This window comes from Protopterus annectens, chromosome 1.part0 (genome assembly GCF_019279795.1).
Source record: "Protopterus annectens isolate FY-2018-M chromosome 1.part0, PAN1.0, whole genome shotgun sequence".
Taxonomy (NCBI): Eukaryota; Metazoa; Chordata; order Ceratodontiformes; family Protopteridae; genus Protopterus; species Protopterus annectens.
In genome coordinates this window covers 903,005,369-903,022,537 of record NC_056725.1, presented here as the reverse complement: position 1 = coordinate 903,022,537, position 17,169 = coordinate 903,005,369, and positions in this window count along the sequence as shown.

Genomic DNA, 17,169 nt, shown 5'->3' with positions numbered 1-17,169 from the left:
ACATGTGCAATCATTATCATTAAGTCGAGATTTGCTTCTAACAATGGTAAGCAAATAATCTGACTTTTGACATGAGGAACACAGATCACTAGTGTTATCATCTGTTACCTTTAAATATGCATAGCATTTATTACACTATGCATGATATTTGTGCATTAGCAAATTGTTAATAACATACTCATTTAACGAATCCATATTCAGCTTCAAATGAATAAAATATTATAAAAGAAAAGAATAACCAAAATCAGTTACCACAGAATTCAAAGAGAACTTAAATCAAATTCTGTGACAAAAATCACACAAGCAATATACAACTAAATACTAAAGTAAGTACAGTAAAGTTGTTCTGACCATACAAGTTGTGGAAGCCAGACAGAAGCTGTAATTCCTATGCGTCAGTAGCTTCTGTTCACTATTGCTTGCAGTCACACTTCTTTTTAACAGTAAAAATCAAAAAATCACAAACCGAGGTAGAATTGTTTAGATACCCAGGAATGGCATACTCATTTAAGGAATCCATATACAGCTGCAAATGAATAAAAATGATAAACGAAAGGAATAATCAAAAATAATTACCATAGAATTCAAAGAGAATTTAAGTGAACTTCTATGAGAAATGAGGTTTGGAACAAACCATTTTGTCCTGGGACATCTTCAAGTGGGATAGATTCATAGAGCAACAGGAATTGAGTGAATAAGGGGGGGGGGAGATAGGGTAAATGGGATGGAGGGATGTTTGGAAGGAAATGAGATAAGGGTAGGAGGGGCTTAGAGGTTTTTGTCAAGTGTAACCGAGGTAGGAGTCACATTTTGGCTTGAACTTGCTACCCTCCATACCTCCCTCTTTTATTAGTGGGGATTGTTTTTACTTCAGTTTGAGTAAGGCAGAGAAGAGGGGCAGGCTTGCCCTCTTCTGTTCCCCCTCTCGTGTTGTATGTGCAATTCAGTAAGTTGGGAAGGAAGGTGAGTGGTTGCTCTGCTGGATAAGTTAATAAGCAAGCAGAGCTGTTTATTTGGTTGGTGGTGTAATTCAATAAATTGAAGGTGAGCAGTATGCTGCCTTGTTATTGCAAGGATAAATGAGCAGGTGTGGGATGCTACTTATTCAAGGGTGATTGGTTGTGCTGCCATTATGGTTGTTTATTTTATGTTTTCTTTCATGGACATTAGCACCTGTGTCATGTTTTGGTGGAAATTAAGAACTATTGATTAACAATCATGTTTATGAAAGTGTAATAAAGGGAACCAAATGTCATTCGGTGTTGTGTGTTTATTGAAGTGGACCAGGACAAAATTCACATAAGCAACATGCAACTAAATATTAAATTAAGAACAGTAAAATAGTTGCTCTGACCGTACAAGTTGTGAAAGTCACACAAAAGCTGGAACTCCTTTTTATCATTTGCACTGTAACTTCTGCTCACTATCTTTCACAGTCACACCTCATTTTAACAGTAAAGATCAGTAAATCACAAATCAAGACAGGTTTGTTTAGATAAGCTCTGGATTGTGTTTTCTGTTGTCTGTGTGAATTTATAGCTGACTAGCCCGCCTGGGATAGGTAGAGTTTGGCTGTTTAAAACATACCCATTTCTAACAGTGAAAATTAAAGGTAAAACAACAAAATACAAATCAAAGTAAATGTTCTTGTCTGCAAGCTATCCCTTCCTTCATACAGAGAGTGAAAACAGTGGTAAAAATAAAATATAATTTCAAATAAAACTTCTCTCTTACCAGGCAACGAACAGCACAGTCAGTTACAAGCTAACACATGATTGTTTAGAGAAGCTCTATAGTAGCTCAGTGATTGCTGTTAAAATAAATTGATAGTGATACATTCGTTGCTGGACAGACTGGCTCATTTTCCTGTGAAGCAGAATAAGCTGTGAGCACCAATTAAGATTACCAGAGATGATTTTCTGTTCAAAAGAACTTTTAATTGTTTCCATGAATGCCCTATGAAACTGTATGCACTGAGTGCTTTGTTGAGTATAAAATTCAAGTTAAGAAACATTATGAAGATGACTATCATTGACCGTGGTGGCTGTATTTTGCTGGAGGCAGCAACTAAATGGGGGTGGGAGCTGTTAAGCAGTTAGCATTTTTTTTTACAGCCATGTTTCTTTAATAGCAAAAATCCAGCTCACCTGACAGTAAGTGATGACTTTTTTTTTTTTTGGTGGGGGGTGGATTATAGACAGAGACATTTAAAATGTTTACTATCCAGTGAGCTCAATTATACAGATATGTGGTGTGATGCTGTAGTAAACTACTGCTAATATATTTTGATAAACAACCATTTTATAGGATTGCAGTTTACCTTTGTCAGCTCATTTCATTTTGCATAATGAAAATGCCTCAGACTGTCTGAATTATAATAATATATAATGCTAATCAGTAGCAGAGTGGCATGAACTGGACATGGGTCTGCTTAGATGTAGGCTGAACCGGTCTGATTCAGATAGCTATTCTATATGGCAATAGGCTGTAGGTGACTGGTCTTCACATCATGAGTGCTGTATAGTGCACATTTGTGTGATGTTTGCAGGGATTATTCATAAAATGGAGGTGGCCACAGAGAAGAATCTCATTTCTATACCAGCTTGATGCATTTTTCCTATGGAATATGTCTCCAAATCATACTTCTCAGCTGTCCAGATTTTTGCAAAATATACTGATATTTTCCTCATATTTTTGGTCTGTTCCTCATAAAATTTATGGTTTTCTGGATTTTTCTGCAAATCACTGAGGACTGAATTCACTAATTAATGACAGTCATTTGAGTTTCACACTTCATATGTTAATCTGACCATATACCTCATTTCCTCTCTGCTTTCACTGGCTTGTGTGAGTAATCACAAAATCATCATTTTTGAAATCCCTCCCTTTCAACTATTTAAATTTATTGGCCATCCGATTGTATTCCATAGTACCAGAATACAAAAGTGACCACCCCTTTCAATCCATCTTGCTGTTTTAAAAATAGTCACTCTCCACTAAACCTTAACTTTTTAAACAGGTAAAACTTAAGTTACCTACTTTCACGTCTAACTTCTCTAATGCACACTGCAGAGTGCATTTTTTTTTCATCTTACCTTTAAGCATCCCTGTGACTAACACATGCTCTAATACCTGCTGGAAATCACTAGAAAGCCTTAAACTGATACAAGCACTCAAATCTCCTTGTTAATAAGGAGAAATTAATAGTAGGCACTAAACGGCTTATAATTGCAAAGTACCTTGCTAAGGTAAGGGAAAACAGCTCCTGTACTTTACAAAAAAAAAAAAAAAGCCCCAAACCCGGCATGTCCAAGGGTCAGTTTCCTGTGATTTCGCCTGTCCACCTGGTGAATCTGGGCATACTGGGGCAATGCAGCAATTGCCTCATGTACACAGACAACCCTCTCCTCCTACCACCCAAAACTACAACCTGTGAGAGATACACTTACATAGTCAAAATGGAAGCAAAGCTCTCTCCACCCAAGATTGTGCTAGACAGTCAAGAGGAGAAGGTTAACACCCACAGTACACCTCAAGCAACACATAGCCCTTCTGAACTCACACCACCAACACCCACATATAGCAACACTAAATCCACATATGCAGAGGCACTTAATGGTAACCTGCCCAAGCAACAAGGACCTCTGTAGCTGAAACGCAAACAAACACCAATCACAACCAAAGTGTCACATAGTTCACAACACCAGTGTGCCACCCAGCAACAGACCCTAAGGCAAGACAACGTAAGTAACACTTTAGTCATAGGTGACTCTATAGTCCAGCACACTGATGTCCCCCTCACCAGGTTGAACAAGGAGAAAATTACAGTCAGCTGCCTGTCGGGTGTCAGGATCCACCACATAACGCATGCACTCAAGTCACTCCACAAAAAGTACAAATATGACTCTGTCATTGTCCATGTTGGAGTGAATGACTTGAGACATACCTCCCTGGACTACATGAAAAGAGACATGGAAGAGCTCTCGGATCATGTGGCCCAGGCAGGTATGACCCTAGCCCTGAGTAGCATCCTGCCTTCACCCAGAATGATACCACAATATAAGGACAAAATGACTGACTTCAACAATTGGCTAAGCTTCTGGTGTCATTCAAAGGGGATCCAGTATCTGTCTGCCTGGGATGACATGATTGACAGACCTCGATGCTTTGCCAGAGATGATCTGCACCTGTCACCCCTGGGATTCAGGTTACTGGCTAAGGCTCTCGCCACCCCTATAGTGCCTTTTTTAGGAAAAGTTCAAAGGACAAAGTCACCACCATAACAGGTACAAGCATGCAAAATCTGAAGGTAATGCTACTCAATGCTAGAAGTCTAAACCTCAAAATGCACTCTCTCGAGGCATTCCTAAAAATGGAGAACATTGATATCTGTGCAGTAACTGAGACCTGGTTTAAATCTCCAGAGAGCACCCCTGTGATACCAAGCTACAACTCTTACCACACTTTTCGGCCACCAAACCAGGACCGAAACACCAAAGGTGGAGGAATGTCAATATTCACCAAGGATATTCACACCACCAGGCAAGTTGCCCAACACAATGCATCTGAAATTCTCCAGGTGCAACTAACACTAGGTAAGACTGCAATCCAAATTTTAGCTTGCTACAGATCCCCCACCATACCCCAAGATTCTCACTACACCTTTTTAAACATACTGGAAAATATTAAGATGGAACCAAACACCCTAATACTGGGTGATTTTAACAACCCTGCCATTAACTGGGAAAGCTACTCATGTACCAACACCTTTACCCAATGGTTCTTTGAATTCATAAATTCCAATGCCCTGGATCAACTAATCCATATTCCCACCAGGGGATCCAATATCCTAGTCCTGGTCATTACTAACATGGGAAATCGATGCTCTACACCTATGGTCACCCCTCATTAGTCAGGTCTGACCATAAGCTAATCACCCTTAACATCCACAACCCACCCCCACCCCCCAGTAAGGAAACCTCCATAAAAACTTCTCCAAAGCCAACTTCATGCTACTCAAGTCAGAAGTGACAAACTTCATGACACCCATGCAGACGGGAACTGAAAGTGCAACTGCTGAATCCTACACTAAGGCACTGTACGAGCACATCCACTCATGCATGAATCGTGCCATCCCAAATAGAACCAAGATGCTCTCATCCAAAAAAATGAAGCCAATCTGGTGGTCCCCTGCCATAAACAAACTTTACAACAAAAGGAAGAAACTATTGCAGAAAAGAGGAAAATCCCAGGATGCAAAAAACTCCCTTACCAGCCTCAGTAAGAAACTGAGATCCCTCATAAAATCCTCCAAAGCTAGTTATGAAAATAAAATTGCCAACGATTCCAAAGACAACCACAAGGAATTCTATAATTATGTCAAGAATCTAAATGGCAATGCTCAGATCTGCTCTGAGCTAAAACAGAATGGCATTAAATATACTGATCCCAAGGATATTGCCAATATCCTGGCAGATCGATTCAGTGCCAACTTCACCCCCCTCTCGCCCCCTAAATGGCCCATCTCAATACAGGAAGATTGCCAAATTCCAGTAATAATGGCCACACAGGTAAAAAACACACTCTCCAAAGCTAAGAATACAGCATCCATGGGACCAGATTACATCCCAGGCTGTGTACTACATGAGCTACAATATGAACTGGCACCTCACCTAAGTGTCATGTTTAATCATAGCCTCACCTCAGGTTTTGTGCCCACTGAGTTATCCCACTCCACAAGGGGCGATCCACCTTGGATCCCAGAAACTACCGTCCCATCAGTCTGACGAGCTTTATCTGCATGTCCATGGAGTGTATTATCATGGAACTTATAAACAAAGACATTGGCAACCTTCAAACACTGGACCCCACCCAGTTTGGGTTCGTGAAGGACCAAACTTGTCTGTTGAACCAGATTGACTTCTTCGAGTCAGTCTCCAGAGCCATGGACAAGGGTAAGGTGGTCCACACAGCCTATCTAGACCTTGCCAAGGCCTTTGACATCATCCCCCACTCTAGAATCATAGATAAACTTACTAAGCCGGGCATTAATCCCTACGTCACTCAATGTTTTGCTAACTGGCTTACTGACAGAACCCACACTGTAAAAGTAGCCAACTCCAAATCCAGCTCCAGACAAGTGACAAGTGGAGTACCTCAGGGTTCAGTCCTGTGACTACTCTTGTTTGGCATCAACTTCTCTGAAGTACAGGCCAACACTAAGGGACTCTGGCTAACAAAGTTCGCAGATGACTGTAAAGTGGGAGCCATTATTGAATCCTCAAATTATGTGGATACTCTACAAAAGGGCCTTACAGAAACAGATGCTTGGTTCCAGAGCCATGGGCTCAAGCTCAATGCCAAGAAATGTATAGTTATCCCCTTTGGGAAAAAACATGTAACCATGAATTACCATATAGGTGGCAGTACACTAAACACCAAAAGTGTGATAAGAGACTTAGGGACACAGGTGGACTGTGGTCTCACCTTCGATAACCACATCGCCACAACAGTCAGGAAATCCTTCTATGTGGCACACCTCATCACTAAGGGCTTTTCATCCAGAAAAAAGGAGGTCATTGTCCCACTGCACTCACCACTCATTAGACCCATTATAGAATACAATGCCCCGTTTGGTATGTACCTCTCAAGACATCTGCAACAACTTGAAAGGCCGCAGAAATACCTCACTAAAAGAATCACAGGCCTAAAGCAGATGCCCTACACTGACCACCTCAAAAAACTCCAGCTATACTCTGTCACATATTGTCTACTCAGAGGTGATCTCTGCTTAACATGCAAGGCCATGTCAAACCCAGAGCTGTTGGACATGCTACACTTAAAGAAATCCCTCAGAGCCACATGCTCTAGGGATCTAAACCTTGTCATCACAATAAACAAAACATGCTGTAGGGGATAGGTTAATGAGCCAGAGACTCCCCAGACTCTGGAATAGATTGCCCATACATGTCAAGCAGAGTGCCTCTTTGGCCCTCTTCAGAAGGAACCTTGACGATTGGATGGGATAAAGGAAATTCACCCCGGGGATCATGTCAGTCACCCTGCTAGACAGGGGTCCAGGGAAGTAAATAATGTGGGAAGAAATAGCCAGATAATTGTTATGGCTAGGCTTGTATAGGCCCTAGGGCTGATAGACTAGTACCAACCTATGAACCTATATTCTTCAGAAAATGCATGGTGATACAAGAAATTTTATTCTAGAACTTTCTAAGTTTACAACAGCAATATTTAAAATGTGCCCCTATTTTTGGGGCTTTGTCCCCCATACTGTTTGGCTTTGTCCAGACATTTTTTGCTAAAAGGTTGAGGGCTATGCTCTAAACCAATACAAGTAGTGCATTGTGGTTGTCAGAGAAGAGATAATATGTAGTTGTTCATATGTTCCCAGAGACCCTTAGTGATAGAGTCAGCATCTCACTGGGACTGATTCTACGTCTCTCAGGTGTTGTTAACTTTAGTTTGGTTCATGCATACTGAAAAGTGAAAATAACACTGAATAATGCCTCTCAAAGTGCCATAGAATATGCCTTAGAATGCAGAGGCTACAGTGTCCCAGAGAGAGGTATGTGTTAGCCTGAGCACTGCAGCTTAGGACAAAGGCACAGCATCATGTACAGTGTGCTGCAGTGCTAAATAGGAAAGGAAAATAGTATAATGCAGTAGGGGAAGTATGTGCATATGCTCAGTACAGTCATTTTTACTGCCTACCACATATGGGTCTAGATGGGTAATAACACAGAACAGAGAGAGCTTCCCACAAGATTTCAGGACAATGGATAGTAGCAGGTTATAGGTACTTAAGTCCATCCATCAGGGAGCATTAAGACCATCTCTGAAGTGATAACGGTCTGTTGGTCTGCAAAGACACTGTTAAATCAGTATGTTTAGAGTAAGGCCTCATGACATCAACCACTGATGCACCCAGAGGTGTCAATAGCTGAGTGTGGCCATAAATGAAAATGAATTTGGCCACTTATGAAAGGTAAGACTTCATCTGAAACAAGGCACCAAATTAAAGTCTTGACTGTATAAGTTGTTAATATAAGTGGAAATATTACTTGACATTCTTCATTGCGTCACTGAAAACCTGTCTCTGTTATTGTTAATCAGTAGTAGTAGCAGCAAAATAGACTTTATCTAATGCAAGGCACTCAGACTGTCTTTTTTGAAAATGAAAGTCATGACTGTATTAGCCGTTAATCTGATTGGAAACATTATCTGACATTCAGTGAGAAACCTGTCTCTGTTTTTGATTATAAGTAGAGGTTGAAGTAATAGTAAAATACACTCACTCACTCACACTCACACACACACACACACACACACACACACACACACACACACACACACGTGTGTGTGTGCCCATGTTCACATGTGTATGAGTGAATACGTGTGCATGCATATACATGTATATACATGTGTGCATGCATATACATGTATGTATGAATGTGTGAAGGTGCAAGTGTGTGTGTGTGTGTGTGTGTGTGTGTGTGTGTGTGTGTGTGTGTGTGTGTGTGTGTGTGTGTGTGTGTGTGTGTGTGTGTGCGTGTGTGTGTGTGTCTGTGCTAACATGCTTTCATATGAATACACATGTGCGTGCATGTACGTGTATATGTGTGCATACGTGTGAAGTTTTACATGCTCATGCACACACACGTGTGTGTTTGTAGTTTAACTCTGATTATCTCCAGTAATTGGTCAAACCCTCTTGTTTACTGGCTTGTTAACCTTCATCCACCACATCTGTTCCAGAATAGTCTGTGCTAGAAGCCCAGTGCCCTCTAACCAGCATATGCTTTGGATTAGCTCTAGCACAAAGACTTTTATTAACACGTATTGTAGCTCTGAAAAACAAAATGCATCAGTACAGCTCTCCTTGCCTACAACCAGCTAAGAAGATATAATTACACACTTTCAAAAATATTAAGCCCCATTTATCAGCTACATTTTCTTCTTTCATCCTAGGCCAGTCACCCAAACTGAAAGGCTTATAGCATTTTAGTATGAGCCTTCCTAAATCAGTGCATCTCTTACTGAAGTAAGTTAGTTGATGGTGCTAGAAACTAAAACTATATAATCTCCTTATGCATGTTGATTGAAAGCATATGTCTCAATAACTTGCTTAAATTAATGATTGTTATTACTGCTGGTTCACTGTTAGAAAACAAAATACATTTGAAATGAAACCGAAGGAACGAAGACTTAGATAGGTTTCTTAAGCTGTTTTATTTGGCTCACTCCCTCTGGAAATCAGTGGCTTTATATATCTATAGATATTCCAGGCAATATGCACTATATTTCTAACAGATGTCATTCTTCCGAACTCTTGTTCTCAGGCAGAAGGCAGACAAGATTTCTACTGTTATATTCTGGAACTAATCACTTCTCTTGGGGATAATGTTAATGAAGGTGATGCACCAGACAAAGGGCTGACTACTGAAGATGAAGAACAAGTTGGCCTTTGGTTGCTGATAGATTGCTGTTCATGACAGATTTCGGAAATGATTGAGGCCCCATGTCTGACAACACTCTGGAGAGCTGGACTGCTTTATTGCCACCAAATCAAATGGTAGTAATTACTTGCTTTGCTCATGCAAGTCACAGCAGTTCTCTGAGCCCTTGGTTTTATATTCTGCGAACAAATTTAAGACTGTATGCAGAACTTTTCTCAGCACAACTGAAGCAGTACAGTGCATGCCATCAACAAATGTCTGTACATCATATGCTACACTAATAGTGATTCAACCACATGTAGGCTTGGTAACTGGATATATTGTAATCAGAGTGATATGGGCAAAATAATGACAAGCATTTAAATAACACATTTACTCTTCATGCCAACAGTATACATTAACAGTTCATGAACATAAATGCATAAAATATGAGGCTTACATTGTTAAACAAACTATTCTTTTTCCATTGATGTTCAGTACATTCAGTGTATTTTATTTTTTCCATATTATAATAACTATATACACACACTTGTCATCTTAATATATAACGAGACAATGTAAACCATGTTTTTAGTACCACTCATACATGCCACCACAATAAGCTGCCAGATGACAGTATTTGATGTAATTGTATATACACAGTAGCTGAATCATTCATGCAGATGCAAGACATCCTTCCCTGCCTCTGGTAACCTGTTTTGTAGTAGTAATGTGGGTATCAGGAGGACAGCCCGGTGAGAAGAATAAGCAGCTAATACCTGTTTGGGTTCATCAGCAGAGAGTTTAGTGAAATCATGCTGCAGATGTGATGCCTATCAGTGGCTAGTAATCAGGCAGAGTGAACAGGAAGCCAGTTAATGCCTACATATTGGGGTGGTTCCGCTGCAGGCCCCACCAATGCTTCTACAAAAGAAAATGAGACAGGCAAGAAAAGCAAAACTCCACTCTGGTTAATACTGCATCCAGGACTTTTCTCACCATATCTTAAGCAATACAGCACATACCATAAGCAAATGCACACATTTAGTCACATTTCATGAAGCAAGTTAAAAATGAAGAAAAATTAGATTTCATTATTTGATGAAGTGTTAATGTTTCTGTATACTCCCATTGTGTTTTTTGTCACTCACATGCATGCATTTGCATTTCTGTCAGTCTGTCTCTCTCTCTCCTTCTCTTTATCTATCTATCTGGCTTTTTATTAATCTGGCTATAGACAGAAAGAAACAGGTAGATATGGAACCATATTGTTATGATGAATGGATAGTCATTGATTTTCATTAAATATGAAATATGAAAGGGTAGTTAGTGAGTACTGGAATTTGAAGAACAGTGAAGTAAATAAATGTCAGTACAGCCAAAGGAGTGTGCGGTGGGGAACTGACTACTGCAGAGAGAAGTTTAGACACAAAGTCTTGTTACTGTGTGTATTACTTATATAGACAATTGATTTGATGGGTCTGTCATGTATGTGCTTGTTTCCATGATGAAATAAACCAGTGAAAATCATGGTTTGCTACCACCCACAGAGAAATGTGGCTTGTATATTCTATCATTTTTGTGAATGTATGTATTAGGTTGTTCAGTTTTGATTTACTGAATTTGTTGATGTGACCTGTGACAGTTGTTATTAACTTTGATGTTGACATTTGTGAATTTTTGCTGTGTAAAATGTTCTTCTTTTTATTTTTGTGGTTGGAGTGTGAATTGTGGTTTTGCTTGTTATAATTCAATGCTGCTAAATTGATATTTAAAGGCATGGTCATGTATGGTCTGTTTGATTTTATAATCATATTGCCATTGCAAATGGATGTCCCAGCTTGGCAGTATAGTGACAAGGAAGTTGAAGAAATTTCTTCAATATTGTAAGTAGCCAGAGGTGGTAAAGCAATGCTATAGTCGTAAGGCCTTTTACATAACATTGATAGAATTTATTGGTAGACAGTACTGGGCATGTTGTCTAAAGCTCGCTGAGGGAATACTGTATTTGTGTTATCTGGTGAGCAACTTGACAAAACCACAGTACACCTTTCTGAATCTGATTTGAATGTAGGATTCAGTTCAGGCACCTTCTATTTTAAGGAGTTGAGCAGTCATGAGTAAAGATATCCCAAGTTCCATTTTGAGGATGTAATGGCTACTATGCATTCTTTGTCAGTAAGTGAATTTCCCTCTCAGACAGTAATGTTGCAACTGGTTCGTCATGTTCAATAAACTGCTAGTATAATTACAGAAATTCCATAGTTTGTGAAGAAAATTTCAATGTCAGTTCTAGGCCCCTGTGCATATAACATTCATTTGTTGTAGGTTTATGGATGAAACAATGATATTAACACATGTGACTATTTCCACTGTACAAAATGTTAGGGAGTTTAGTCACTGTACATTATTTATAGTGAAATGGACATTCTTTGCATGAGGTAAAAGTATTTTAGCAACTATGGTATCTTCCTGAGTTTTTAGCACGTCTTTTTTATATAAGGCAAAACCTGTGTATACATACAATATATTCTCTTAAATTTATCCTATACAGTTTTGAAACTACAGCCATGTAAAGGATGAAGAGTCCAAAAGAACAACTTGTCCAAATGTGCTGTCAATGGTTACGTCTTTCATTTTTCACAAAATTGACTGCAAAACTCCTTTGCATAGTACTTTTCATTTCAGCTGGTAGGCAAATGACATTTTGGCTTGTCTTTCCTCATTTAGTCACTTATTTCTCAATGATTTTTCACCTTTGTTTAGCTAGCAATATACACAGCATTCAAATTCAAATGTGGGGTGATTTTTTTTTTGTACCTAATTTATTTTTTAAATGTAGGCAACAAATTTGTTAAATTTCTAAATTGCATGGGAAAAACACTTTTGGTTTTCCTGTTAAATATATCATGGTTTCAGTGTTTTGTCTTGCTGCAACAGACTGCTACAGAAGAACATGCATGGTTTCAAACCATTGTGTGAATCCAGGAAAAAAAAGAGTATAATGTCTATTCAAGTAACTGTATGTAATACAGTCTGGTGAAGGAGAATTTAACTGCCTGGGAGTAAACCATTACTATGCATGACAGAAAGTATTAGAAGCTTTCTATGTACTTACTATCAACCTCCACTCTACAGATTTAGATGCTATTATAATCCTGCACACTACAGATTCAGATGTTTTGTTAAACAACTTTTTATTAATTTTAAAACAAGGATTGTACAAAATTATTTAAAGATCAAAAACATAACAATTTACAGATGTCCACAGCAGATGCTTTTTTTCAGTACCTATGATGCACAGTTGATGTTCTGCAGGTTGTGGAAGAGTATGACCCCTTCAAGGCTCACAACAAACTAATTAATCCGTGGACCAGCAATTAATACTAATAGTATGATGATCTCTCTGTCGATCTATATATAAAATGTGTGTGTGTGTGTATATGTGTGTGTGTATGTGTATACATGCATGCACATGCCATGCACACTTGTGTAAGTATCTATACAAAGAAGTACAACTATACATGTTTCTGTAAGACTTAATTTTCATTCCCTTGTCTGAAATCAGTCTGTTTGCTCTTCATGACAAACAACTCTGTGTCTGTTTTGTAAGCTCATATTCATTAATTGCAACACTGATTTCACTGCACTTATTTCTTTTCTGCTGTGAAATGTCACCTATCCTCTCTATTAGGACCCATTCACATCATTGATTGAAATGGACTAGACAAACTGAAACAAAATTATGACCAATGTCTCCTTAATGAACTTCTGTCATCTGTCCCATACAAACATATTAACAGTAACAAAAATGCAATGCTTTATCATATACACACAGTAGTAGCAAACCACTTGGTAGCACTCACATTGTCAGTCTTGTCATTTTGTAAACTCTCTTAGGAGTGCCCTTTTAGTCAACTGATAGAAGAAAAACCTCAGCAAACATGAGCAATGTGTACAACAGTGAGGTATTAAGATACATACTTCAAACTACAGCTGGTAGCATTTCTGCATAGATCATGTTTGTTTTACAGTTAAAATATTTTTATAGGGGACTAAATTTTATTTACAACATAAAATCCGTGAGTGCAAACATAATCTGTTCAAGCACAGTAGCATTTTTAATTCCAAAACTTGAAAAGTAGAAAAAGCCCTGCTGTTACCGTTTTCTACGTACAAAATAATAGAATAATGTTGAAGTTCACAATAATTCAGAGAGTTACCACTGTTGGTATGGTGTAGATGGATGACTAATCAGCAGCAAACTAAGCAAATAGTGTGCACTTTTAATAAAAAGAGTTAACAGAAAGACCAATCCTTGGGTTTCAACTTGTCTGGTTTATTAAACATTTTTCCAGTAGACTTCATCATATAAAATTGTCTAAAATAACTTCACAATGCATTTTAGAATGTTTTATCTTATGATGTCAACTGAATGAAAGTACTCATAACATTTAATAAATCAGATAAGCTGAAACCCAAGAAGGATTTGTTTCTGTTTCTGTGATCTAATTTTATCAAAAAGTGCACACTACTTATTTAATACTCTCCTCTGATTAGCTGTCCATCCACAAGGAACCCTCTGTATGATTGTGAACTACATTCTTATAATTTTCATTTATCTTGTTTGTCCTGGAGAGTACTAACCACTCCACTCAGTTTAGAGAGTCTAAAATAAAGAGGAACTCTACCACATCAGGTGACCTTTTATGGTTCATTTTTGAAGTACAGTAATATCCCCTGAGGGTGGGTTTATAGGGAAATATCATTTTCAGGGTGAGAGGCTCTTGGCCTGCAGCATCAGTATTATTGCTTACATAGACCTGAAAGTAGCAAAGCAAGTATATTTGATATGTGGAAGGACTTGCAATGTTCTTTCTGTCAAAATAGTCAAATGGACTGCTTGTCATGCCATGTGCAAAGTCCCTCATATTGCCATTTAGATGACCTATGTATTTAATCTATTTAATTTGACTTATCTATTTAACTGATGTAAAAGCATATCTCTGCAAAACTTGCATACTGTTTAGTGCATTCCCGTGGCTATTTAAAGCAGGCCTGCTTAATGCAAGAGAAATGTAGGTCATGGTGTTTTCAGCTTCTGCCAGTACAATCAGTCATCAGCTTCAACATCTAATGACTTCTGAGAAGAAGCATATGGAAAACATGGTCTGGCTCTGTGGCACAGATGAATGGAGCGCTGACTGTGAGTCAGGTGACCAGGGTTCAATTAGCAGAAGAATCATATAGAAAACATGGTCTGGTTCTATGGCGCAGATGGACGGAGCTCTGAGTATGAGTCAGGTGACCAGGGTTCAATAAGTAGTCCCGGCACTGGCGGAGCCAGTCATGGAGGGAGAAGAGTGAAGGGCATGACCTGCTCAACCCAGTAAGGAGTAGAAGGAGTGAGTGCTCATTACCCTCTTACTTCTCTCCGGGTGAGAGGGAATGCACATGCTTGGGGAACATGCTGGAAGGCCGTATTTTTCTAGTGCAGACAGGGAAAACTACCTCCCATGCTTTTGGTATGTTGTTTCTGAGTTCTGTCAACTTGTTGCATGCTCTGCATTCCTCAGTATACCTGACTGCATTCAGGAGATAAGGAAAAAAGCAGAAACAGCCATCTCCTTCATGGCTTAATGAAAGCCCTTACCAGCTGACTATTGTCCCAGTGATGGAAAATGAATGGACAGACTGACCAGGAGAAGGCTGATTATTGCTTGCAAGTGAGAGAAAAGTATGACAAAAAAAATAGAACATTGCAGTGCCATTCATGCACATCAACTTCTTGGACACCTGATTAGTAGACAGTGTCAGGAAAAAGTCTGCTTCCACTTTATTAATATTGCAGCACTTGCACAGATCTAGCAACCTTACAAAAATGCTGGCATGGCTCTGGATAAAATACAGACTATTATGTAAAATAAGTACTGCTTAGTCTCAGATATAGCATGCAGGACAAACCACTAGCACAATCTATAACACCTGAAGTGACAAGGATCAGGACATTATGACTAAGTCTAATAAGCAAAAATCATCCATAAAGCCATTAGCCTGAAATGCAAAATAGTACACATCTTCTACCTGGCTCTTCAGAAAGCTACCTAATATCGATTTCCAGAAAAAGCAATAAACAAACTGATGCATTATTTCTGATTTTGACAGCAACAATATGGAACTTATTCCCTACATGCAGCTGCCTGATGAACTTTGTAATTCTTTCAAAATACTACAAATATGGTGTAGCCTAATGATTCTTGTACTGACCTGGAAAGAAGAAAAAAAAAGATCAAGAGAAATCTAAAATGTTAAGACCATGCCAAAACTAGAGATGTACTAAACACAACTGGCACTGTAGATGATTTTCTGATAATATCGCTTGGTAACATGCATTGCCATTCATACCCTCTTTTTTTCTTTCTGTAAGATATTAGCAGTCAATTACAAAAGCTCTCCTGTCACTACACCTTTATTAACATAATATTAAAACATGGTTTTAAGCTAAACTCACTGTTCCACAGACTAACAAACGCAACAAGTATGCTGTATGTTCACACACTTAAATATAACCTTTTCTGAGGATAAGCAGAATGAAGTAACTGAAGTGAATTATTGAATAATAATTTTATTTATGTATTTATTTTACATTTGTTGACCGGGAAAGTCCGACTGGATATATGTCCATTTTCAGTGGAAGCCCGGGAAGAAAAGCTCCACATAAAATAAAAACAATTTATAAAAAGCTCCAATTGCAATAAAAAACTTTTGTAAACAAAATCAACAAAAGATTAAAAAGAAGATTACAGTAATAATGCTCAGCTACACTCTAAATGTACTTAAAATACAAATTCATTGGCAGTATAGTCCTACAGCCAAATATAAACATATTTAATAAACCTATTCTTTACCAGAACAGTGATAATGCAGAATATAAACACAGGTATAGAGTTGTTTCCTGGGTTAACAAAAATTGTTAAGAAAATAGTTTAAGAGAGAGAAAAAGAACCACACAAGAAGAATTCAGTAAAATAGGCTATAAAGTGGCAAACCAAAGGAAAATGGAGTTCATAGAATTAATTTTGGTTTGTTGTGCTCAGGTTTTCTGAATATTATGATTCTTTGCAAATTATAGAAACACATCACAAGTCATAGGTCATATGTCATAGAGGAAAACAAGTATGATCTGATGTTGAAAAGAAAGAAGTCTCAATGATGAAGGCAACATGGTGGTTTAATGTTAACATCTGTGTCTTACAACTCTGAGTTCTAGCCTGGCTTCAGTCATTATTTGTGGGTAGTTTGCATATTTCCCCTTGTCTTTTTGAGTTTTCTACAGCTACTCAGTTTCATCAGCAAGTCATGTTGATTAATTAAACTTAAAACTGTATATAACTGGATAGATAAATATATACAAAAGTAGACTTAGATACAGACTGCCTATAGGAATATATTTATATTGCCTTTATCATTGTCCTTATAGCCATGTCATTGTTGTAGAGGGTCTGAGGACCATACAGCTTGTGTTGTTAAATAAATACAGAAGTGAGATAGACAAAAACCTGTTCTCTAAATCTTTCCATTCTATCTTATACACAGAACTGTATTACATTTCCATGCAATGTTTTATATTCTGTCATTCAACCTCTATCTATGCAATCTGCCCTAGAGTTATTAATAAAGCTTGTTAAACTGTGAGAGAGAGAGACAGAGAGAAAGA